The 25,708-nt window shown below is 43.9% G+C and overlaps 1 long non-coding RNA gene across 2 annotated transcripts in view; it reads left to right on the plus strand.

Annotated features, from left to right (window-relative positions):
- Positions 1-25,708, plus strand: part of LOC135401506 (uncharacterized) — a 182,121-nt gene that overhangs the window by 71,216 nt on the left and 85,197 nt on the right. Inside the window, exon 3 of one of the 2 annotated variants that reach the window (XR_010424833.1) lies at positions 18,542-20,033. The exons of the other annotated variant lie outside the window; for it this stretch is intronic. This is a non-coding gene — a long non-coding RNA (uncharacterized LOC135401506). Of the gene's footprint in view, positions 1-18,541; positions 20,034-25,708 lie in introns of those variants that run through there. 2 annotated transcript variants of the gene reach the window in all.

A 25,708-nucleotide genomic window follows, 5' to 3' on the forward strand; every position in this document is an offset into this window, starting at 1 on the left:
GCTTTTCAATAATGTGCTTTTCATGGAAGCGAAATGCTCAATTAAGAAATACACAAGCCACAGTCCTTCTGCAGCCTTATCATGAGGGGGAAAGGTAACCGGCATCCGAGATCCTCCAAATTCAGCTTTTCAATAATGTGCTTTTCATGGAAGCGAAATGCTCAATTAAGAAATACACAAGCCACAGTCCTTCTGCAGCCTTATTATGAGGGGGAAAGGTAACCGGCATCCGAGATCCTCCAAATTCAGCTTTTCAATAATGTGCTTTTCATGGAAGCGAAATGCTCAATTAAGAAATACACAAGCCACAGTCCTTCTGCAGCCTTATCATGAGGGGGAAAGGTAACCGGCATCTGAGATCCTCCAAATTCAGCTTTTCAATAATGTGCTTTTCATGGAAGCGAAATGCTCAATTAAGAAATACACAAGCCACAGTCCTTCTGCAGCCTTATCATGAGGGGGGAAGGTAACCGGCATCTGAGATCCTCCAAATTCAGCTTTTCAATAATGTGCTTTTCATGGAAGCGAAATGCTCAATTAAGAAATACACAAGCCACAGTCCTTCTGCAGCCTTATCATGAGGGGGGAAGGTAACCGGCATCTGAGATCCTCCAAATTCAGCTTTTCAATAATGTGCTTTTCATGGAAGCGAAATGCTCAATTAAGAAATACACAAGCCACAGTCCTTCTGCAGCCTTATCATGAGGGTGGAAGGTAACCGGCATCTGAGATCCTCCAAATTCAGCTTTTCAATAATGGGCTTTTCATGGAAGCGAAATGCTCAATTAAGAAATACACAAGCCACAGTCCTTCTGCAGCCTTATCATGAGGGGGAAAGGTAACCGGCATCCGAGATCCTCCAAATTCAGCTTTTCAATAATGTGCTTTTCATGGAAGCGAAATGCTCAATTAAGAAATACACAAGCCACAGTCCTTCTGCAGCCTTATCATGAGGGGGGAAGGTAACCGGCATCTGAGATCCTCCAAATTCAGCTTTTCAATAATGTGCTTTTCATGGAAGCGAAATGCTCAATTAAGAAATACACAAGCCACAGTCCTTCTGCAGCCTTATCATGAGGGGGAAAGGTAACCGGCATCCGAGATCCTCCAAATTCAGCTTTTCAATAATGTGCTTTTCATGGAAGCGAAATGCTCAATTAAGAAATACACAAGCCACAGTCCTTCTGCAGCCTTATCATGAGGGGGAAAGGTAACCGGCATCTGAGATCCTCCAAATTCAGCTTTTCAATAATGTGCTTTTCATGGAAGCGAAATGCTCAATTAAGAAATACACAAGCCACAGTCCTTCTGCAGCCTTATCATGAGGGGGGAAGGTAACCGGCATCTGAGATCCTCCAAATTCGCTTTTCAATAATGCGCTTTTCATGGAAGCGAAATGCTCAATTAAAGGGACTCTGACCAGAAACTGTGGGAGCTCTTTCGTACCTGTATTCGATAAAGCACCCAACAAGGACTCTCCATGCGAAAATTCACGTATTAAAACCCCACGGTTTCTCTAAACTCGAATTTTAAACATTCGACTTCATCCGAGTGCAGCACGCCTAGCGTCAAACCAGAAAACATACGTTTATATAGAATATCCACCCCGGTCCACCATCAAAATGACGTCAACACGGGGGCCACTCGCAACACCCACAATTGGCTCAAACGCGTCACGTGGTCACGCAATATCTGTCAATTTCCTTCATGAAATGGCATTTCTACGTTAATATGTTTTTGTTAGAGAGCCTCAAAAAGAAAAATATACCCTCCATTTATCACCTGCAACAGTTTCTACGATTTTCTTTTCAATCTGTACACGGCGTTCGATATATGCTTCCGTATCCGGTCAGCTGTAATGGATGCCGTATGCCGAGCTTGCGAACTGCGAACTTGTGTGACTCCCGGTTCATCCTCTTTGTTCGGGTCATTGGGTTGGTATTGGAGTTGGTCACCATATTCTGAACGTTTCACCTATCGTTGCGGTGTACTGTTCTTGATCTGCTGCGAAGCGACGAACCGCAACGGCAGTCACTCGCCTCAGCGAACTTCTGTCTGCTGCATCTCAAAGGAGCATGGGGACCTGATGATACCTTCAACTAAAGAAACCAAATGTGCTCTCGTGTGGTCCTGACGGAAAAGTAGTATCAACAAGGTTAGCACATTTATTTTTCAGTTCCAAGTCTACGTACTGAAAACCATGCAGGTGCAGTCGATCATTCTCGTAGCTGTTGTGTAACGCGTATGCTTTCTTACATATCCCACAGAACCCTCCACTTTTTCGACCAAGTTATCGTTATGAAATCCTTCTGATGGCTTCTTACTAGGTTATGCCGCTCCGAAGCATTGAGATGACGAAGCGTCGTGGTAGCTGCACCTCTGCCTTCGAAAGATGAATCAGTCATTCCCATGGAGGTAAGAAACTAAGGAGAGGGCTATAAGATCGGAGGGCCGTGGGACCCCTCTAGCGGTCGCTCCTGGCAATACCACGCCCATCTAGTTGCCCGGTCACGTGATCCCCACATGTTTCGGCGTTATGGCGGTCTGCGCGGACGTTTGGAAGTTTAGCAAACCTCATTTTCAGCGAACGTCTTACCTTCAAGGAGTCCATTCGCACAATACTTTGAAGGTTATCGGTTGTTTCAACATTTTCCGCGTGATAAATCACAGCAAAAGTTGAGCAAAACACAAGAGCAGCCAGGCAATGTCACGATGACGTACGTACCTCTTCTAGCGATTTAGTGATCCATTGCTTCCACACTGAGATGATCTATCTTGTGTTCGAACGCGTGTGATAATTTCTAACTCCAAAGACGTTATGAAAGCGGAAACAAGTTATTAGACCGCAGCTCGTCTCTGTATTCAGGTAAGATACGCCGCGGACATGGAGGACGCCATGTTTTATGACGTCTTGCCGTGACGTTTATGGGTCACGTGTGTGGGCAACTAACCACAATGCCATGCGCGGGTCACGGCATGCTCGCTTGCATTGGGAGAGGCGCTTAGGGCATCTCCTTAGTTTCTTATCTCCATGGTCATTCCACACTGTGCTTACTGGCTTTGTGTAGAGTCTGGCAAATCCGACAGACTTGGACTGCCTTTTTCAAGAAAGTTTGAAATGTAAGTATGTGTATATTGGTTTCACATATCCACCACATATTGAGCGTGTGTATGATTGTACTTTATATGCTACAGCGTATCAGCGTTCATTATTATTCAACACGTAGTGTGGCAAACTCGACATCAGTCACACAAAGCCAACAATTGCCTTTTCTTCAATTGCTTATTTTTATCATATGTTTTTGTCTATATCTCAATTTACCAACCAACAAAGTATATTATTTTAGTATAATCGTCTGATATTTAACAAGTCACAGTTTTACCATGGTTTTGGCACACTATAGCCCGAGTTGCTTATGCGTCATTAAATTGAATCATCGTCATCTTCAACTGCCATTATTCAATTGAAGTGCCAGGTGGATATAATGATATGGCAAGATATATTTTTTTGCTGTCATCCTGGAATAGCTCATTTCAGAAGAATAGTCACCGTGAAGTTTGTTTTCGTTTTCAGAAACATTAAGAGGACTAAAACCAAACACTTTTCTTTCAGAGCATCCCTTATGCACCTGCATTTCAATTCCAATCTGTATTACAAGAATGACAGACCACTCAACAGAGATGAACATCTGAAAGTGAAAGAGCTGGAATGAAGATACGTTAATCTGTGTCAAAGGTTCTTAGTATGTGTGCGAGTCGAGGACATAGGTCTCAAGCTTATTCCTGTCTTCAGAAGAGGTGACAACTATGCTCCTTCTATCTATTAACCAGCTCCACTTTTTAGGGTTCCCTGTAAACTAATGGAGCACATCATGTACTACCACGTTGTCAACTAAGTTGACTCTGTCAATTTCTTTTTTTAAATTCCAGCATGGCTTTAGAAAAGGGTATTCAGGCAAAACAAACGTAGTGGAATTCGTTCACAGCATTTCAAACTTGTCTTGATTTCTGGGTCCATGTAGATGTAGTATTCTTTTTATTTTGTAAGGGCTTTTGACACTGTGCTCTACGCTCGCGTGTTGGCCAAAGTAGCCTAATTAAAATTTGATTCTGCTACCTGGATATGCAGTTTCTCAGCTAACCGTAACTGTGGCGACAACTCGTGAGGAGAACCTATCATATCGCCACCATGCAGCATTTGTTATATTACAATCGCTTCACATTTTAATCTAGTCAAAAGCAAGGCCTTTTGGTGATCGGTCTTGTATAATTACGTGCCCCTCCGTTATGTAACACCACACTGGGTTCTTCAACCTATGAGAGAGAAATAAATATATTGCCAAGTAAATTGTCTACAAGGCTCGTTATTCCATTTCGCCACACTACCACAAGCAATTGTTAGAGTAGTGGCCCAGGGTATGAAGCTCGCCACTAATCATCATTCAAACAAAGTTCATAATGTAAAATGCTTTACTCAGAACACTGGCTTAACACAACAATTAAGAATAAAGAGAGTAAACGTTTCATTGCCTATCCAGGTGGCATCATCCCTCCAACAGAGAACAATCAAAAACAACATCAAAGGAGTCAAATCGGTGGTCCGCATTCCTTTCATCCAATGTATTTCATACGCTATTTGGAGGGCACTGTGCCCATCAGGCATGTTGACTGTGCATATGAAGTTGAGTGCATAGAATCTGATGCAACCTACATTGGCGAGATAGACAAGACGTGGGACAAGACTAAAAGAGGCAGTTGCCAGGGCTACTAATGCTTAGCTTAACTAAACAGGACCGAATCAGTCTACCACTGCTGTCCTAAGGGACATATATTTTGATGGTGCAGTAACCTTTGCTCATGACTAGCGATGGGACCCTAGAAAGTTCTTAGAATCCTGCTTTATCAGGCGTGATGCTTCAGCCTGTAATACATACCGTGGCCCCCTATCGGATGTGTAAGATTCCCTCTTAGATAGGCTGATGTGCTCATCTTTGGCCTCTGTTGTACTGATGATGCCACCCGGATAGGCGACAAAACGTTTACGCTCTGTTTTTATTCGTTGTGTTGAGCGGTGTTTGCAGTAAAGGACGCTACATTATGAGGTTGTCACGCGGCTTTTGGAATATATTTTCAAATAAAGTTGTTGTTTTACAAAGCTCAATACATTGCAGAAATCATTCTTGTTGCCTATTGTTTTGGGGGTGCCATTCTTGCAGTCACATGAAGCACTGATGGGCCAATTTAAAAAGTAAAGGCAGTCTGATTTATGTTCTTGCCGACATGGCACAGCGTATGTACGAGGTAGCTCCATTTCAGAAGCCTGAGAACACTCAAAGCAATTGGTGTGCTGGCATCAGATATGGTGTACAGCATTACATATTTGCTTTTGCTAGGGCAACTAAGAAGGGTGGATAGAAAGGCAGTTACAACATGTTTCCACAAAAGACACTCAGATTCATTAGCAATTTCCTCTAAGAGAGCCAAGGCTTTTTCTAGATTACTAGAACATGGGTACCTGGTTATAAATAACAAGAATTCATCTACCAGAAGTCAGTGTTTCACACACCCTGCTTTCCATCAACACTATTAAAAGGTGTGACCCCTAAACCTGCACAAAATTCCTGGAGAGTCTTTACTGGACACTGTTGCTGTCCCTCTCACCAGGTGCTCTCTATGAACCCGATTCACAGTTCTGGATGCACTGCCTGAGCTAACTTCAGTATGCTTTCCCTACACGAATGGTAACTGCTATGAGGAGTGTTGTACTTACTGAAAGCAACATGAAATGCTGTACCTTGACAGGTAGCGTTGATATCCTTCTTAAGACCGTAGAGAGATGTTCCTTGCTCCCTTTCTTCCAAATCTTACTATCAGACGCAAGCCCACTTGCCACCAAGCCAATGAGATGTGCCTCACAGTCAGTGCAATCAAGGGAATCAATCACTGAGGCTCAGAAAAGCTGTTTTCCATCGGGATCTGATCAAGCACTGAGCCGTGAGTAGCCCCGTGAAAGTACCAGGGTTTCTTCGAATTTTAGATGTGCCAGCATTTGTTTTCCTCCCCTCCTTCTTTTTATGTAGTAGCTGATTACTTTAGCCTTGTACTGCTTTGGAGATTGTGGAGATGATGTAAGAGGTGGAACTAGGCTTTATGCAAAATGAGGCAAAGTGTGACTATGCACAAATCTTCTGAGAATGTCTATGTATCATTCACACAAAGAGAGGATACGTGTTACATCTTTTTCCAGTTTTGATATTTATTTATTTATGAATATGTCTCAAAGGCCATTGCAGGCATTACATGAGGGGGGACATCAACATGGGTCACTTAACAAATACGGAAGCTACAAGGAACATACATATTTGGAAGACAACACTCTATTTTTTGTTCGTTCATCAGTCTTGCTCAAGAAATTGTTCACTGTAGCAATGGTACACAATGTCACGAAAGGAGTGCTCATCTATCGTTCCGCAAGACTCATTAAAAAGTACTAGTGTTGTGTTTCAACACAACATGTTGAACTCATGAACCATGCATCATCCTGAGAGCTATAGATCATCCTAAATACAGATGCTGAATTATTTTAAATGTGATAGACGAGCTGTGCGAAGAGGTACCCCCAGTTAGGATCTTGGGTACTTGAAGCCTGTGGCATTTTCTGTGGGAAAGGCTTGCCAGACCCTCTTCACTGCACAGGCTGGGATGACCATGATCTTGTTTTTTCCAAGCTTGTGCCATACTCACCTTGCAAACTGGCGATACGCAGTGTATCTGCATCGTCTACACAGATGTACATAAAATATAGTTTAGGCAAATAGGTAACCGGTTACAGTACAGTGTGTGTGCATTGTCATTTCTACATGTACCTGAGAGTAACTGCAGTTTACCTGCCCACACCTTGTACATTACTACACATGCTGTGTTCTTTTAGAACCCAAAATTGTTTTGCTTTTCACTGAATCGACAATCAAGAACACTGAATATCGCTAAAAACCTACGCTAAAGCCTTATGCACAGGGCAATACATAAAAACGTGACTCAGGACACAGCACACTGACAATTACAAAACTGCCTATATTGGTTTTCTCCAGTTCAGAGTCGTGTACTGTATAGCCTTTTTATGTGCTGCGCCCTATACTGGAGTTTTTAACGACTCTATTGCAGGACCAAACCAGTTTTGGGCGCCCAAATTTTAACATCGTTCGACAAGGACACATGTGACTTACTTGTGAATACAGTCGCTCATAGGTTCGCGCTGCCCACGGAGTTCAATATGCGACCTTCAGGACAGTCATATTGAAGAATAGAAGTTGGAAATCTTTGTGGGTTGTAATGCACTCATACTGCAGTCATTCGGCAGTGTTTTCGAGCTCCTTGCAGCACAAGCATTCGATCTCCTTCGGCATTATGACACACCAGCCACACCTGCACCATGAACAGCAAGTGCGCATTAGATATCAGAACACGAAATTTCTGAGAACGTTTACATGTTCGATCACAGTGTGCGTTAAAAAGCTCATCGCTTACCTGAAGACAGTCGACTCATGCTGTTTGCTTCATCTGTAACTGATGTTCGTAGAGCTCTAACTTCGTCTCGCATTCGCGGCATCGGCGACGTTTCGAAAGCCTACCGAGCTGTTCAGCACGCAGAATTTTCTTCTCGTGTCTCGATCGCAGAAAGGTCAGAAAGAAGTTCCGGGCTCGAAGTCTCCGCATTTCTGCCTTTCTGCCTTCGACGTCCATATTGAAGATCGCTTTCCGGACGGATGCCGGCGCTCTCACAAACTCACTAACAACAGAACTTCCGGTCCGGGCGCCCAATGAAACGTGGCCCTCGTGACTTCGTCACACACACGGAAATTGGCGGATGTCCACTGCAAAGAGGCTAGATTTCGGCCCCGATTGCGCGAGTTGAGGGGGAAAAGCGAAGCCGGTTTTCAGCTCCCTGTTTGGCAAACTTTGCCTCCGCGCACAGCCAAAATATTTCGCGCGTGGCTTGGAGGCATATTATACCTTCGTAATAGATGCAAACGAAATATTTGTCGAACTTCTGGTCAGAGTCCCTTTAAGAAATACACAAGCCACAGTCTTTCCGCAGCCTTATCATGAGGGGGGAAGGTAACCGGCATCTGAGATCCTCCAAATTCAGCTTTTCAATAATGTGCTTTTCATGGAAGCGAAATGCTCAATTAAGAAATACACAAGCCACAGTCCTTCTGCAGTCTTATCATGAGGGGGGAAGGTAACCGGCATCTGAGATCCTCCAAATTCAGCTTTTCAATAATGTGCTTTTCATGGAAGCGAAATGCTCAATTAAGAAATACACAAGCCACAGTCTTTCCGCAGCCTTATCATGAGGGGGGAAGGTAACCGGCGTCTGAGATCCTCCAAATTCAGCTTTTCAATAATGTGCTTTTCGTGGAAGCGAATGGAATGCTCAATTAAGAAATACACAAGCCACAGTCTTTCCGCAGCCTTATCATGAGGGGGGAAGGTAACCGGCATCTGAGATCCTCCAAATTCAGCTTTTCAATAATGTGCTTTTCATGGAAGCGAAATGCTCAATTAAGAAATACACAAGCCACAGTCTTTCCGCAGCCTTATCATGAGGGGGGAAGGTAACCGGCGTCTGAGATCCTCCAAAATCAGCTTTTCAATAATGTGCTTTTCGTGGAAGCGAATGGAATGCTCAATTAAGAAATACACAAGCCAGAGTAAGAGTGTAACAAACTGTTTTTATTGTGGCAACTCAGTAGGGATAGCAATATTGAGCACAAAGGAATTCAAAATGACAACCAGAAAAGGCATTGGAGCAGTTCATAAGCTAATGCTAAATATAAATATGCTAGAACAGAAGTATCATACAGATGTACAAGAACAGATACAACATGTGATGTGTTGCAATGTTAAATATTACACAAAAGGAAAAGAGAAAAGAAACATGCACAACATGTCGGGAACGGAGTGTGATGGACAGTAGACGGACATATGCGGTTCCCAGTAACCAAGTTTCCAAAAGTTTTGCCTTTATAACTTCCAGGCAAAGGGACAGTCCTTGAGCAGTGACTAACATGACAGAGCCTGAGCATGAAAAGTCTTTGCATAATATCTTGGGGCAAAAAATGGGGTACTGTCTGCAATACTTCTAAGCAGTCCCACGTCCCACTTGTTTACACTGAATGGTTGATTGGTTAGAGGCGTGGGAAACTGTACATCACGCAGTTTGTTTCTTTCCCAACGATCATCTCGTATCGTGGATTGACATAACGTTTGTCACCAGATTTGTACAAATAAAGTAAATCATGAAACTGCTCATAATGCCTGGGGTCATCAATCACTGCAAAATCACTTGTGCAGCTTACAGCATTTGCATGTAAATGTTCATCGAAATACAATGTCTTCAATAGCTTAACATGTACAAAAAGATGCTGTCGACACAAAGCAATGATCATTACTTGAGCAAAGTCAGGCAACTCATCATCACACACACTCATGGGAAGCACGCAGCCCACTTGAAATGTTCTGCCCATTACTGTGATAGAATGTACAGTACTTACAACACAGTTGGGTATTTGCAATACCTCGATTGTTTGCTGCACAAGCTGTGGCAGTGTAGTAAGACATGTCTGCTTGCTGCCAACTGTCACCACTTCATGATGTTGGGGGTGTGCTAAATGATACATTAACAAAGTTGTGTGTCTTTCTCACTAACGACTTAGTAAATTGTAAATAAATTAATGATAATAAATAAATAAAAATAAATAAAATAATAATAAAATAAATAAATAAAAAATAAATAAAATTAATAAATAAATTGTAAATTGTTAATAAAACGAGAAGTAAATTGTGGTGCACAGACTATGTCAACAACTGCCCTCAGGCTGAGGTACACTTGGTATGCACAATTTGTCTCAGGAACGAGATCTCCAATAAGAAATGGAAGAAAACGGAACAAACACCATTTCTCGGAAGCAGACCCTTTTATACCACACTCCTTCAATGCAGAGGTAGTAATTGATGGTGGCTGTGACTTTTTGTCAGTGCCTTGAAACCGAAATGCAGAGAGCCTCTTGTCAAGCAAAGGCAGTGAGAAGATATGCTCCGAAACAAGTTTGCTGATGACATGCTTCAGAACAAATGGGACAACACCTTCAAATAAATCGTGCATGATATCTGGAGGGAGACTCATCGTTGGGTCAAAAGTGGCTACAGAGCTCATGCAACTTTTGCCATGCACTCCGTACACGCGCGACAAAGAGGGGTCATCTTCTACAAGTAGTACATGGCGAGCATGCGACTCTTTTGTCCTCATTGCAAACTCATGTTCATGCCATTCCGTGCTAATGTCTGCTTTGTCTGCCATGCAAAATCTGCACACCAATCCCTTCGAGAAACATTGCTGGAACGATCCAATCTGATGTGAGGACAGATTGTCCCCACAAATGTAAAGAAGAGACCCGTGGACCTTTTCGCCACATATAAGAATACCTTCAGACTCTAGCTTTTTCAGGTCATTTAGCAGGGGCTTCATCACAGACATCAGGCCATGTTTCTTTACCAAACAACTTCTTGCAAGTAATACTAGGTGCTTGTCTGCCACTTTTGACCTGTGATTAAGTGGGCTGCTGAGTAATGTGAAATAACCTGCCAAGACTTTGTGCTTGCCCCTCTTACTGCCTATTGGGTTGCAGAGCTCAAAATCATCAAAATATAATTGGATAGCTATTTTCTCTCTGCCTCCTGCAGTGCCAAAAAATGGATGATCACAGGAGTACTTCCCGTCAGTTACGTCTCGCAGCACCGATGAACTACAGTTGCTGTGTTCATCACCGTCAAGGCCATGCACTTTTGCAAGTGCAGTTATGACGTCAATGATAGGAACATACTCGAATGTATCTGAATTCCCATTTTCGTTTGGTAGTAGAATTGTTAGTGGTGCAATGTAATCGTACATTTCCTTCCAATGTTTTTCCCTTTTCCACTTTGTGGAAAGTACGTCAAAGTCATCTGATTTAACATTGCTGAGCTCTTCTTTGAAGGCGTCTAAATACTGACATATGTCTTCCGAAATTTCATTGAGCGTAGTCTCTGGCAACTGTTTTTGCACTTTCCACTTCAATAGAAGTCTTGAAAGTTGGCTAACTGGATTAGTTTCATGAGGGTTACCGCAGAAAGAGGTGTCCCCAGGTTCAGTGTAGTCACCATCAGGTGGTTGTGTAGGAACAGCCGAAGTACTGGCAAGAGGATGTGGTTCGTGGCTGTCTGCAATGTCGTCTCTGATGCTGGATGTACTGCCCTCCACGTGGCCACTTAGCAAGTGGCCGTGATGCCTTGTTATGTGTTTCCTGAAGGACGAGTAGATCATGTATGTTCTTGCACAGCCTTCGAGAGAACACTGCCAGTTCCCTTCATGGCTGTGAAATGTCGTAAAATGTCTTAGAAGTGCCTTCAATGACATGGCTCTCTGGCTGCACTTGGAACACACATGTATCCGTAGAGTGGACATCTGTAAAGAAGGGAAACATCAGATTTCATGACGAGTACATTTCTCTTTATGTGCTGCCAGAAGGAAGTACAGATGCTATAAGCTAAGTAATGTGCTGTGTAAACACACGACAGAAAATTCTGCAGTGCCTTGCGCTACGGCCACGGAATAGAAATAAGGGCATGAATTTGTTTCATGTGCTTAAGTGCACTTCAAAGCAAACCCCAAGCCGGTGCCGTCGCTATGCACAGTGGAGGCGAAATGAACTAAGGTCACCTTCCCGATCCATTGGCAACAGAATGATGTCGAAGAGAAGCGTTTAACAACCGTTTCGGCTGAACTGCGGAATCATTCCCGCGGCCTGTCTACACTGTCAATCAGGTCACGTACCTTTTGCAGCAAAGAACGTTTTGCTGTGTGTTCTTCCGTTGTCGTTATGCTGGCGGAACCGTAAGAAGCTTGGCATCACGTTTCCTACTGCATCCAATCACCGCCGTCACGCGATACACAGTGTGCAGCTCGACTGCAAGTACTGTCGAGTAATTGCAGAGGAGAAACAATCCGTGAACACGTTCTGTACAGTGAAAGTCAATGGCTGCACCTGAACACCATTTAAATGATCAGCTTGTCTTGAAAGAACGGCAAGGGACACATTCCACGGTAGAACTTCGATGAGAAACAAGCGGAGGCGAGATTTGTAAATACCGCCTGTTGACTCTCACAAACAATACACTGTTCGTCTATAGTCACTGTTTCTCACCCTAGTTTGTCTAGCTTGTCGCTTGACACAAACCACACAAACCAAACGCTCAAACAGACGGCCATTCTGAATTTGTCCCAAAATGACCAAGGCACAATTGATACCTCAGAAGTAACAGGAATGCCGTTGTGTGGCGCCACTGAGCAGCAGGTATAACGAAAGGTCCCCAGAGGTATAATCATCAGAAGAAGGACATCATATATACCTCCTTACTTGCTCTATGGTATAATGTGCGGACATACGCTCCAGCTATACCTATCTAAAGGGATAAAACTGAGAGCCATGGTATATACGGCGACCGTTGTCCGCGTTTTGCACCCTTTTCGCTCCTTTTTTATACCGTTTCTTCTAACAGTGTACGTCTGGTTCCGATCACAGCGTATGCACTCTCAAATGAGTAAATTGAGTGACAAACACGCTCTTGTACTCCAGAGTGTCTCACGAAATGTACAGAGCGTACGGAGTGTCTCACAAAATGGGATATAGGGTGTTGCGACGTTATGGACGTTAGGTAGATGAATTTGAAGTCCTGGTAGTGTTGTGTAGTGCTGCCGATCGGCCGGAGGACAAAGGCGGCATGCCACCATCTATTTTTTTTTTTTTTTAGTTGGACTGACAGAACACGTTGTCGGGTGGCATAAGACGTTTGCTAAAACTGGCATAAAGGTGACGGAATATCTCTTGTGTAGTCGCACCTTTTCAATGTGACGTCGTCGATCGTCGATGAGTGCATATGGTCTGTCGAACTATCCACAGTAACTCGATCTCAGACTGCGTTCGACAGCTAGCCATATGCTTATAAGACCCTCTATGTTTTTTTTCTCTCTCAGGGGAAGGGATCAGGTGAATGCATCGTGGACGTCTGCAGCACAGAAACCCTCTTTTCTTAGGAGCATCATGTGAAATGCAATACTTTCCAAGTCGTGCTGATACGTTTTCCCATTTTCCCTATTGTTTTTCCTTATAATAAGAGAAGCGGCGGAACACAATGCACACTGCGAGCCTTTCATGGAGACATTTTCATTCGTCTGGCTTTGCAGGAACGGCTTTCCTTTGAAACAGAAATCTTAAAATGCTGCTCGATGCGCCAACCATTCGAACATCACCCGCGTGTAACAGGATGCCACCGCCTTTTCGCTGACATTTCGAGAAAGTGGTATCAATGTCAGTCCTGCCAGCGCCACATATGCTTCACATCTCTATCTGTGTGCCACGTGTGAGCCTCAGCGACAGAGGTGTGAGTATTTCAAGCCATTTCTTCCGTTACATTACAACGGCTACTTTAGTTACAGTGTATCTCATAGCTAAATGAAATGGGGCTATGTATTAGTTTTAAACTCATTTTGTTGTTTTGCTCAGATGAGAGAGCAGAAAGATAGTGCCCACTTGTGAAAGAGTGATACCGTAACCGCTCTGCTTTCCATTCCGGGGACACCGTTCTGTCACTGGCACGGGTTCGAAGCTTATAACATGGCTTTAAGCAGTCGAAGTTGTAATAATTGCGCGAGACCTTTGCTTCTCTGAAGCACTGCGTGCCACAGGTGACGTGTATCGTTTTACGACAGATTGACTCCGTATATCGTCGGTTGACTATTGCTGTGCGAAAGTCGTATGGGGGTTAAGAAGCTGGGCGTTCGTGGACGTAGATGTTATGGTCTACCCAAGTGCATTTTCCCTGTTTCAGTGCTTTTTTTTTTTTTTGCATCCTGCTTTACCTTCGAGAACGAGCAGAGACACAGCACTCAGACTGGAGAAGACGTAGCAGAACAAGTCCGAGCACCTATTTACCATGGTGACCGACAGTAAAATGAGGTGGCTCGTCGTGGATTTCAATACATTTATTAGTCAGCGACTTTGGGTGACAATCTACTCTGCAACAAGTCAATTGCCATGTCGTTCATGTACACAGGGAGGTAATGATAGCCAGTCTTCATTGCGTAGCACATGACACATAGACTCCCGGCCACCAGTTGCATTACGTCGACGTCGCGATCTGTGTAATAGCCGATTATATAGAGCTCATTTGGTTTCCCCATTCGGAGACCGGGTCGAACGGGTGGTCGGATAGATGTTCACAGTTCCTGCGTACCCCCGCGTACGTTGTTTCTGCAGACTTCCACACAGTCCTTCTGGCGGGAAGATACAGAGGCAGAGACTGGGACAGGAAAATGTCTCTAGTTATCTTGAATGCCTCAACGAGCACAGTTTCTTCTGATGATTTGGGCGAACCGCACCCTATCATGTCGTTCCAACATGCAGGTATGATGATGGCGACATTTACCTTGGAGTTGATGATCCCGGATAGCGTACCGCGACCACCTGCCGATCCGATTCGGACAAGGAATCGCCAGCGGGAGGTTGTTCGACATCCGATCACTGATTGCCTGTCATTTCGTCGTTTTCGTCGTCGTCGTCGGCGGCGGCAGGTAGTTCTTCTGAACCCAAGTCCTTCTATGACTTTCAGCTGGTTGCAACAAGCACTGCACCTTTGCATTCCGAACGTGTCTTTTTATAGAGAGTTTTAACAAACCGTTGATAACATGGCTTGCGTGGAACCGTATCAACCGGAACCAATCACTGGATAGGATTCTGAGTCACGCACAACTGCGATTGGTTCCGATAGCAACGATAACTGTAGCAACGGTTTGCTGCAGGTCGGTTCGGTACGAGGTCCTTCCGCGATTCGTAGTAGTCTTATGGAACTCCATACTTTACAGTTCGTGAACGATGAGCAACTATGTTAATAGTTTCTTTCGTATCCACCTGATATTTGTGTGCCTCGATCCACGGGTGAACCTCTGTCCAACCCTATACAGCCTTGCGAAGCTTAGCGGAAAGAGCTGCACCGATTTCCAATCCATAGTTCAGAGGAAGTTGTACCTCATAATGACCACTACGTCGTATTATCCTTGCCTTATACTCGAAATGCTTCGCTTAAAAATGTCTGTGGGGTAAGAGGATGTTTTCACTAGCGTTGAACTTGCCCTGCTCTCATGTTTCAACCGTAGCACCCGAGGGAGTTGTTTCCGATATTCTATTGACTGTGCCGGTGACATTTTTAATCGCAAAAAGTATGTTGGTTTCTGTCAAAGCAGCCTCCGACCTGCGCTCCAGCTTCTTTTGATGTGCAAGCTTTACTCGAAACTTGCCCAATGTGTTGTCGGTAAACACATCGAAAGATGCATTTGAGAGGTGATTCATACACAACTGGTTGGCCATTTTGGTCAGAGAACCTCCACGTGCAGGCTTATTTTACATGAGAACAAAACGCATTTATTACATTGATTGTGTGGTACCAGGCCCATTTTCAACCCGAAGCCAAAAAATACAGTTGTCCAGAGCTTGTCTGGCTTGAAACTAGGGGGCAATGGGCCGAACCACGCCTGGAAACTGGCACCCGTTCAAAACCTAAGCAGCGGGCGATGATTTGACGCGGATCCAGCGCTTGCGTTGTTGGCAAGGTGCGCGGGAATTTCAAAGCGGTGGCCGTCGTCCCCTCCGGTGATGTCAGTTGATCAATTTTACTTAGAATGTTATTAAATGTTATTTGCATGTTAATAAATGTCATTGCGTGCTACAAAATATTATATGAAATGCTATTAAATGCCCCCCCCCCCCCCCAGGTACCTACCAAACCCTATCGACATGTGTGTTTATAAATCCCAAACGTTGCGACGTTTAGGACTGATAAACACATGTTCTATGTGCAGCCAAAGAGGTTAAGCTACTTTTCTTTGCTATCGACATATGAGTTCCCATTGTCACCTGGGTTATCCCATATCTTATCGTGGCAGTGCGTGCCGCATGTTATTCAAGTCTGATACCCCATTGTTACGTACTCTTCTAGATATAAGAGTACGTAACCAAAGATTAATGAGAGAGAGAGAGAGATTAATGAGATTAAGAGATTAATGAGATTAAGAGATGTTAATAAATGTCATTGCGTGCTGCAAAATATTATATGAAATGCTATTAAATGTCCCCCCCCCCCCCCCCAGGTACCTACCAAACCCTATCGACATGTGTGTTTATAAATCCCAAACGTTGCGACGTTTAGGACTTATAAACACATGTTCTATGTGCAGCCAAAGAGGTTAAGCTACTTTTCTTTGCTATCGACATATGAGTTCCCATTGTCACCTGGGTTATCCCATATCTTATCGTGGCAGTGCGTGCCGCATGTTATTCAAGTCTGATACCCCATTGTTACGTACTCTTCTAGATATAAGAGTACGTAACCACAGATTAACACAAAAAGAATAAAGTACCACATGCTCACCATTTCACTAAGTCACTGAGTGTCAAGGCTAGGTAAAGTTACAATACTTCTGCCGTTGTAGTGCACGTCTTGTTTATTCATTTCCTCCGAGCTGCTCGCGTCTTCTTCATCAGTTAGCAAGTTTTGTACAGATCATGAGAACTTCCCTTCATTTCCCGCTTCATGGAGATAATGTGCGCACTTTCTCATCTTGATGTGTTATCTTCAACATCCGAGGCCCAATGAGATTGTTGAGAATGTAAGAAAGTAACTATTTGATAATTATCGTGTCACATTTAATCAGATGTAGTCAATCCCTGAAGAGCTGAATTACATTACTGTAGACTGTTATATTCTTGCGCCACAGAATCCCGCATCAAACCAAATATTACTGCAGAATTCCCAACAATGAGCAGAACAGAGAAAAAAAAATATTCCGTGATAACATTTCGGAAAATCACATACGAAAGTGCGCTCAAACTGTGATACAGCTTTGCAACTTACTCGTAAGGATTATAATAAGAGGCAGGTGTAAAGCCGTAGTTGCTGCTGCGCTATGGAAATGTCAATTATCGTGACCATCAAGCATGTATAAAAGCCAAGATGAATTCCTTTACAATTATTGCAAGGCTGTTAATATTTGCTTACTGAGCGACGCAGTCGTTTAGATTCTGCATTGTCTGTGAAGTCCTTCTTTCGACCTTAGTTTTTCCTTGCTTCCTGCACAGCAGGAACTGTGGTCATTGTTTTTCCCACAATTTCCAACTTTAACTTTACACACAGTTTCCATGAGTCCTGTGAATAAAATTCACCCACAACGTGTAGTGTGAGGGTTGGTAGAAAGTTGGAAAAGTTGGAAAGTTAAAAAAAAAGATTAGAGAAAGCATTAAATGGGAGCAGCTTATTTAAAACTAAATATATACGCAGAGCTGGAGCAAGAAAGGAATGACGGAATAATTCGCAGAAATGCTTATGAAATAACATGCCTGGTGATGTGCGCATTGCTAACCTGAAGTAAAATAAATGACAAATGCGCAAATGAGTTAAATTATAAACGCACACTTCAAAAACACATTACTACTAGCAAACTGTTAGTGCACATGTTTGTAAATTTTATAAGCCAGGGAATATGCTTTGCCACTGATGTATGCTGTACCAATGGTGTCTCTGAGGGCCGAATATGCATGATCAGATCAGATCATATCAGATCTTTCGCCGCAGAATCATAAAGTGTTGCTAAGGATACATAGTTCAAAGTAGATGAGCGTTAGGAACTCTGTACAAGACAGTTGTTGCTGCTTAGAAGTCGATGGCTCGCAGATGTGTGGGATCCAGGAAACAATTCGACCTTTGGCACGTATAGACAGCTCTCCTGGCCATTGTCAATGCCGGCTTTTATATTAAAAGGAACTTGATGCAGCTTATAATCGTACTCTCGACAAACCGGTGGAGGTTTGGTACATTTATCCAGGATCGCCCTGAGATTAATCTGATATCCGTCCCTTATGTACATCGAAAGTTATCAGTTGAAAAGTTCTTACCAGTTGCCCCAGCTTCCTTCCAATGAGTCCCAACGATTGTCAAAGACAGATCCTCATCAATGGCCTCAGCTCGATGAGTTCATCCCAATACCCCTGATTAGAGCAAGATAACTTGCTCATCAGTCGTCATAAGCTAGCTAGCATATCAGTCATCAGGCTCTCATCAAGTATCCACACACTTCATTATGTGAATCATAGCGTCCTGGAGGTTCCGTCGGCATATCCCTGATCAGGGAAAGATGTTTCTATTATGGGTGCATACCGAAATAAACCGTCCAAAATAAATCGCCTTAAAATAAATCACCAAAGAAATAAATCGTACCACAATAAGTCGTTTGAAATCCTGCCGAAATAAATCGTGCCAAAATAAATCCTATTCACACTCCTACGGTTTCCAAAATCCCCGTACCGACGAGACAACAACCGGCAGCTATCCCGACATCGGCGAGTTTCGAAATCCCCCACCAAAAAGCCGCCTCCACGTCTCTCTCTCGCAGGTAGCAGACTCCACAGGAGCGGTGGCGGCCAGTACCCCGCCCGCACCGACGAGTTCCGACGGGAAACGTAGCACCCAGCAGTCCGTCGATCGCTGCCCATCAGTGCGGCATCTACGGCCTTCACGGAGCTGACACAGGGCGCCTCACCAGACATTTTCCATTTACAAACTGCATTGCTGACTTCGAAAAAAGAAACAGAACAGTCATAGGGAATCAACAAGCTTACTTTGTTGACACTTGGTGGTTTCCGGTTCGCTATTCTAGTATAACTCCAAATAGACTGAAATACAATGGCCCTTGTCATTTCCTTTATAACATCACCAGAAGCTACTGCTTATGAAAGCTTGTCAACTTAGTGTGACAATTAAGATGGGCCCGGATCCGGGATATCCTGAATCTCGAAATCCCCGGAATCCTGGCTGTTGTTCACGTGTCGAAATCCCGGGATTTCGGGGTTTGCGCATAATACTGGAAACCTATTGTTTGTTTAGAAAAGTATTGTTCGCGACACAGAACGCCGTAACAATTAGGAGTTATTTAACTTCTAGCGCGCATTATGAATGACAATTCTTTGTCCTTAGCTGCCTCTCAAGCACTTTAAGCAGTCGTACACGCTTCTCTTTCCATTTCTTGTGGGGTGCCGGTAAGCAGGCTGCAATTGTTGAGCCTGTGGCTCACGAGCCGCTCCGTAGCTTTATTAGTTTGAGGGGTATCGGCGGCGCCGAACGCCCTTTATATAGGGGCGCGCGTGTTAATAACAGCACAAAGAAGAAAAAGAAAAAATAGAAGCAAGCGTTTTATTCACATCCTATTGCTTAGCAAGTTTTGACTTCCGTTTCTGTGTCTTTGTTGCGTTCTTTACCATGCTTCATACTAACCAACATGCCCTGCGTCTGCTTGCGTTCAGTGATTGTGGGGGCTTTTTGTTGCTGTTTTTATTTGTTTTATCTTATTTTCCTTGCCAAGGGGGAGCGAAGCCCCGTCTAGGCACGGCAGCGAACAATGTTCCAATAATAATAATAATAATAATAATAATAAGGTACAAATCAATACACAGGAATAAAAAAAATATTAAAAAATCAGCACATGGTGCGAGAAGGAATGCAAATACAAGATGGTAAGAGTACCGATAGGTTGCCTCGTAACAGTCGATGTAGTTTGTGCACTGACGTGCTGGTGTCAATAAGGTTTTGGTGCTCGTTAAACAATATTGGAAATAAAAAGTTTTGAAAGTCGAATCTTTGTTTCGTATTCAGTGACAGTATGAAGTAAATCTGCAGGCGTCATGCGTGAAAACTGCGAATAAAAACGAGCATTTTATTTCAGGAGAACATAAAACAGGTCTTATCAGTTTTTGGATTAAATGTGTCGCATATTAAAAACGAATGTTTCGATTAACAAGCAGTGACAGAATGCCGAGGAGACGCGCACAAAACGCACACAGTAATCATTCGTGTTACAACACAAAGCCTGTGTATGCATGCTGTTTCGGTTTGACATAAATTCCAAAACCCTGTCCCGGGATCTCGGGGTTTGTCCGGAAAAATCCCGAAACCCCTAGACTGTAAACGTGGCCCAGGATTCCCAACCCTAAACTTAATCCACAGAACTAGCTCTCAGCAATGTGATAAAAAAACTAAAAGAAAAGCTAGTATGACCCTTAGATTGAACCCTAGAATCCAGTGTATTTTCTTGGATTTAACCAAGGCTTGTGACCTTATTCAACACAAAATATCACTCAAGAAGTTAGAAAGATACGCCACAAGAGGTGTACTGCAGTAGCTAATTGCTAGCTACTTAAAGGACAGAGAGCAATATGATTATATTAATGGGATACCGTCAAACACTAGTCCCTATACAATAGAGGTTCCTCAAAGGTGAATAGTCAATAAGGTCGATACCCAAATCCATTTAGTTAATATCCAAATATGGAAGTTAATATCCAAATACAATAAGGTTCCTCGAGCTGCATATTTTGAAATTGTCATGTACCGACTACCCCAGCTTAAGACTCTCAGGGTCAATACTTGGTCCGTTAATCGCTTGGGATGATGTCAATGATCACTCAAAACGGTTAGGTCGCCGATTATACTAACAGCATACGGACGAGATGTCTGTATCAGAATGTCCTTTATCGAAACGTCCGTACACCGTTAGGATAATCGGTTGCCTAAAGGCTTTGGGAGATCATCTATATACCCAACGAGAAACAGACTATATATATATAGATAGATTAGAAGCTTAGGAGGGCGGTTGACCACGAGAATGAAATAAGCAGGAAAAATCAGAAGACGACAAAGAGCTTACAGGAAAACGCAAAGGGGAGTTTATTAACACATATAGGGATAGGAAGCTATATGTGTTAATAAACTCCCCTTTGCGTTTTCCTGTAAGCTCTTTGTCGTCTTCTGATTTTTCCTGCTTATATATATATATAATATACTGTTAAAAATATCTCGCCTAAGAATATGCGATTACAAACTGCGTTAAAAAATAATCGCTCAAAAGTCTCCGTTGAAAAGTGAAAGTAGCCCCCTCTGCACTCACGGTTGGGTCGCCGCATGAGAGAGACCCCCACGTATAGATGTGCGTGGCTTTCCCGTGTCTGGGGAAAAGGGGATCCTGACAGATGAGTGGACTCGGAGGTTGGTTAGACCTTTCGGGGCCCTTCCCTGAAAACAACACACTGCTTTGGCCCCTGCTTCCCATAGACGGGTGGTCCTGGAAGGCCCGGCCAGGACTATTCAGCTAGTCGCCATCTCTCTTTTCATTACTTTTTTTCTATCTCTCCTCCCGCCCACTTCTTCTTCTTTTCACCTTCTTCGGCGGCAAGGGTCAACCTTGGGCAGTACTCCTTTCTTTAGAAAACTGCACTTGGGTATAGTGCAGAGGAAGCGTTAACGTCTGGAACACGTTCCCTCGTTGGGTTCCATGGTGGGTGACACACCTGCTGCACCGAATCACCTATTCCACTTTATGGATAACACGAACTCACAAAAACATGATCGGCGCCACAAAAGGCACCGCACCGAAGCGCAAACATTGCAGTTTTTGAGTTCTGCTCCAGAACCATGGTTCCCGAAGATCCTCATCCTTCAGACTGAAGATCAGACACAACCACTAGCTAGTGTCTCTCCCTTTCTCGTCGCTAAAACTCTCGAACAAGTGATAGGTAAAGCATACAGTGCAAAAAAATTGAGAACTGGTGACATCCACATTGAGGTCCAGAGCAGGCAGCAGAGCTCAGCACTATTGTCAGTAAAACAGATTGGTAATATTCCAGTTTCAATGACTGCACACCGCACACTCAACACAGTCCGAGGCGTTATATCTAGTGAGGAGCTACTGCAGTGGTCCGAAAGTGAGATCGAGGAGGGTTTAAAAGACGAAGGGGTGACCAATGCCAAACGGATATCCATCCGCAGGGACAACAAAGAAATACCAACCAGGCACATCATCTTATCTTTCCAATTGCACACGCTCCCCGCAGAAATCAAGGCTGGGTATGTAAACTGTCACATCCGACCCTACATACCCAACCCGCGTCGATGTTTCAAGTGCCAGAGATTTGGCCACGATTCCCAAGTGTGCCGTGGACACCTGATATGCCCCAAGTGCGCGGGTGACGGCAATGACCATACCCTAGATTCGTGCAAAAACAGTTTCCGTTGTGTCAGCTGTGAAGGCAACCATCCTTCCTATTCAAGAAGCTGCCCACGCTTTAGTGATGAAAAAGAAATCCTGAGAATTAAGACTGTACAGCAGCTGACATACAAAGCAGCGAAAACGCAACTGGAGTTTCAAAAAAGAGGATCTTTCTCTGAAGCAGTGCGCCGGGGAGTGGCATCGCTCGAGTATCCGTGGGGAACCAAACTTGTGGGCCTCCACTCCACACTCCCCAAACACAAGAAAAGTCTGCGGAGAGTTCGCCTCCACCGGCTCCCGCCACAACCTCTACGGAGGTTGATGCCGCGCTTTCAGTTTCGGATGGGTTCACTGGGAGCTCATCCCAGATTGCCACACACTCAATGGAGCTTGACGACGATGACTGCATGTCGCAGAAATCGTCGTCAAGTCTTCCAAGTACACTGGACCAAAGAGCTCCTTCCCAAGGGAAGGAGCAAAGAGAAAAGCACGGAGGTCGCGGTAGAGGCAAATCAGAGGAGAAACAGAGGCTTCCCCCGCCAAGGATCGCACCCCCTTAACACACAATGTGCAGAGTCCCTTTGCTCTTCGTTATTTCCATTATAATTATGCGACAGGTGAGTGGGTCGGGTGGGTGGTGGGTGGTTCAGTGGAACTGTCGAGGCCTCTACAATAACATTGATGATGTACACGATCTTTTTGAAAAGTACAGAGCTGTCTGCTTCTTCCTGCAAGAAACATACCTACACAAAGAAAACTTAAACCCTTTCCGCCGCCATAATGTTTTCAGGAAGGACCGCACAGACAGCGCACGTGCATCTGGTGGCGTGGCTGTAGTCCTTCCGCAGTGCATACCTGCAAAACACTTTCCACTCGTTACAGACTTGGAGGCAGTAGCAGTCGAAGTGTGCCTCGTCAGGACTTTGACGATATGCTCACTCTACCTGCCCCCATCAGTGGTAGTAGAGCAAAGAGATTTCGAAAATCTATGCAAACAACTCCTCCAGCCGTTTATGATTTTGGGCGACCTGAATGCCCACAATCCTTTGTGGGAAAGTGCAAAGCTAGATGCACGGGGGGAAATGTTGGAGAGGGTCCTCCTTCCGGGATCACTCTGTCTCCTGAATACTGGGTTACCTACCTATGTGAACTCTGCAACACAGAATTTTTCTTCCATAGACATTTCACTATGCAGCCCATCGATTGCCCAGTTTTTTGACTGGACAGTTGAACAGAATCCTCGGGGGAGTGACCACTTCCCATTAGTGTTAAAATATCGTACTCTAGTCAACACTCTGACAACATGCTTTCCCAGATGGAAATTTCAACTAGCCGACTGGAATCTCTGAAAAATGTGACCTCTCTCTGATTCCTATTGATACAGTGACGATCGAGGAAGCTAGCAATCTTATCAACAACATCATCCTTGATGCGGCAATACGATTCATTCACCAGACTTCTGGTCGTCTCCCACAGCGACCTAAACCCTGATGGAACAGTGAATGCGAGGAAACTCGAAAATTTCAAAATCGGGCGTGGGGTACATTTCGGAGGTACCCCACAACACAAAATCTCTTACTGTTTAAAAAGGCAAGAGCAAAGGCCAGATGGACGCGAAAACAAGCTAAGCGGTCCTCTTGGCGCAACTTCGTTTCTTCGCTGTCCTGTAATACCCCATCCAAAGTGGTGTGGGACAGACTCCGCAAAATCAGAGGGGGACATCTCAGTCGTTCAGTTCCTTTTTCAGAAGTCAATGGCCAGGCATGCCAAAGCCTAGAAGAACAGGCTAATGTCCTCGGTGAACACTTCGAAAGCTTTTCAAGTTCTTCCCACTATACAAGTGAATTTCTTAAAACTAAACAAAGAGCTGAAAAACAAAAATTTCCGATATATGATGGCGATGGTTCTGCGTACAACCTACCATTCACCATGGTAGAACTCTCACGCTTGTTATTAGCTGCAAAAGCAACTGCTCCAGCCCCAGATCGAGTTACATATTCCATGCTCGACCACCTGTCTGACTTATCAAAAAAATGTTTACTCAACTTTTTCAACCATGTTTGGATACAGGGCACATTACCATCTGTATGGAAAATTGCCACTGTAATACCCCTCCTAAAACTAGGGAAGGAAGCTTCAAATCCAGCCAGTTACCGTCCTATTGCTCTCACGAGCTGCATAGGTAAAACCTTTGAGCGAATGGTAAATAACCGACTGATTCACCTCCTAGAAACAAATAATTGTATATCTGAATTCCAGTGCGGTTTTCGAATGGGGTGTTCCACAGTGGATCACCTCATTCGTCTAGAAACAACTATTCGTGAAGCTTTTGTCCGAAGGCAACAGTGTTTGTCAGTTTTTTTTATATGAAAAAAACGTATGACATCGCATGGCGATACGGTATCATGCAGGACCTCTATTCCATTGGTGTAAGAGGTCGCCTTTTTAAATGCATCGCTGATTTCCTTCACCACAGAACATTTAGAGTTAAGCTAGGAACTACTTTATCCCGTTCGTTTGTGCAAGAGAATGGTGTCCCGCAGGGATCCGTTCTTAGTGTGACATAATTCTTGGTTAAAATTAACTCTATAGCAAGTGTCATTCCACCTTCCATATCATACTCTTTGTATGTGGATGACATCCAAATATCATGTTGTTCGGCAAGCTTGTCAAGATGTGAACGACAGATGCAGCTGTGTATAAATAAAATGGCCAAATGGTCTTCACTGAACGGGTTTAAATTCTCCACAGAGAAAACAGTGTGTGTCCACTTTGTGAGAATGAGAGGAGCATTTCCACCACCCACGCTCAAACTTAATGGGCAAGATATACTTGTAAAATCGGATAGCAAATTACTTGGTGTCATATTCGACTCTAAGCTCTCCTTCAAGTCTCATATTCAAAACTTGAAGGTGAAGTGCCTCAAGTCAATGAATTTAGTGAAAATTCTCTCTCACAGATCCAGGGGTGCTGATCAGGAAACACTCCGCCGTGTGTATACATCTTGCATTCGCTCAAAGATAGATTACGGGTCCGTCGTCTATGGCTCTGCCCGTCAGTCTGTCTTGAAATCCTTAGATACTATTCATCACCAGGGACTCAGGCTCGTTCTCGGTGCTTTCCGAACCTCACCGGTCGAAAGCCTGTACGTCGAATCTCATGAATGTTCTTTAAAAAGACGGCGATTTTACCTCGCAGCATCATACTAAGAATAAGAACTTTTCCGCAACATCAGCACTCACTTGTGTCACAAGTACACGGTTTAAGCAACTCTTTATAAACATCTCGGTAGTCCCTCCTTTTTCTATGCGCATGAGGGGGATGTTCTGGATCACGAATTTTCTTGCTATAATACCCTAGTTTTGGAGTGTGGTAAAAGGCTCCCACCTTGGGAACCACCTCCAAGGTCCGATACTACATTGACAAAGTACAGGAAACTGCTAGACCAACACTACAACAGGAATTCGAACACTTGAAAGAAAGTTTTGGAAACCATGTTGAAATTTATACTGATGGGTCAAA

The sequence above is a fragment of the Ornithodoros turicata genome, chromosome 1 (genome assembly GCF_037126465.1).
Source record: "Ornithodoros turicata isolate Travis chromosome 1, ASM3712646v1, whole genome shotgun sequence".
In the NCBI taxonomy this organism is placed as follows: domain Eukaryota; kingdom Metazoa; phylum Arthropoda; class Arachnida; order Ixodida; family Argasidae; genus Ornithodoros; species Ornithodoros turicata.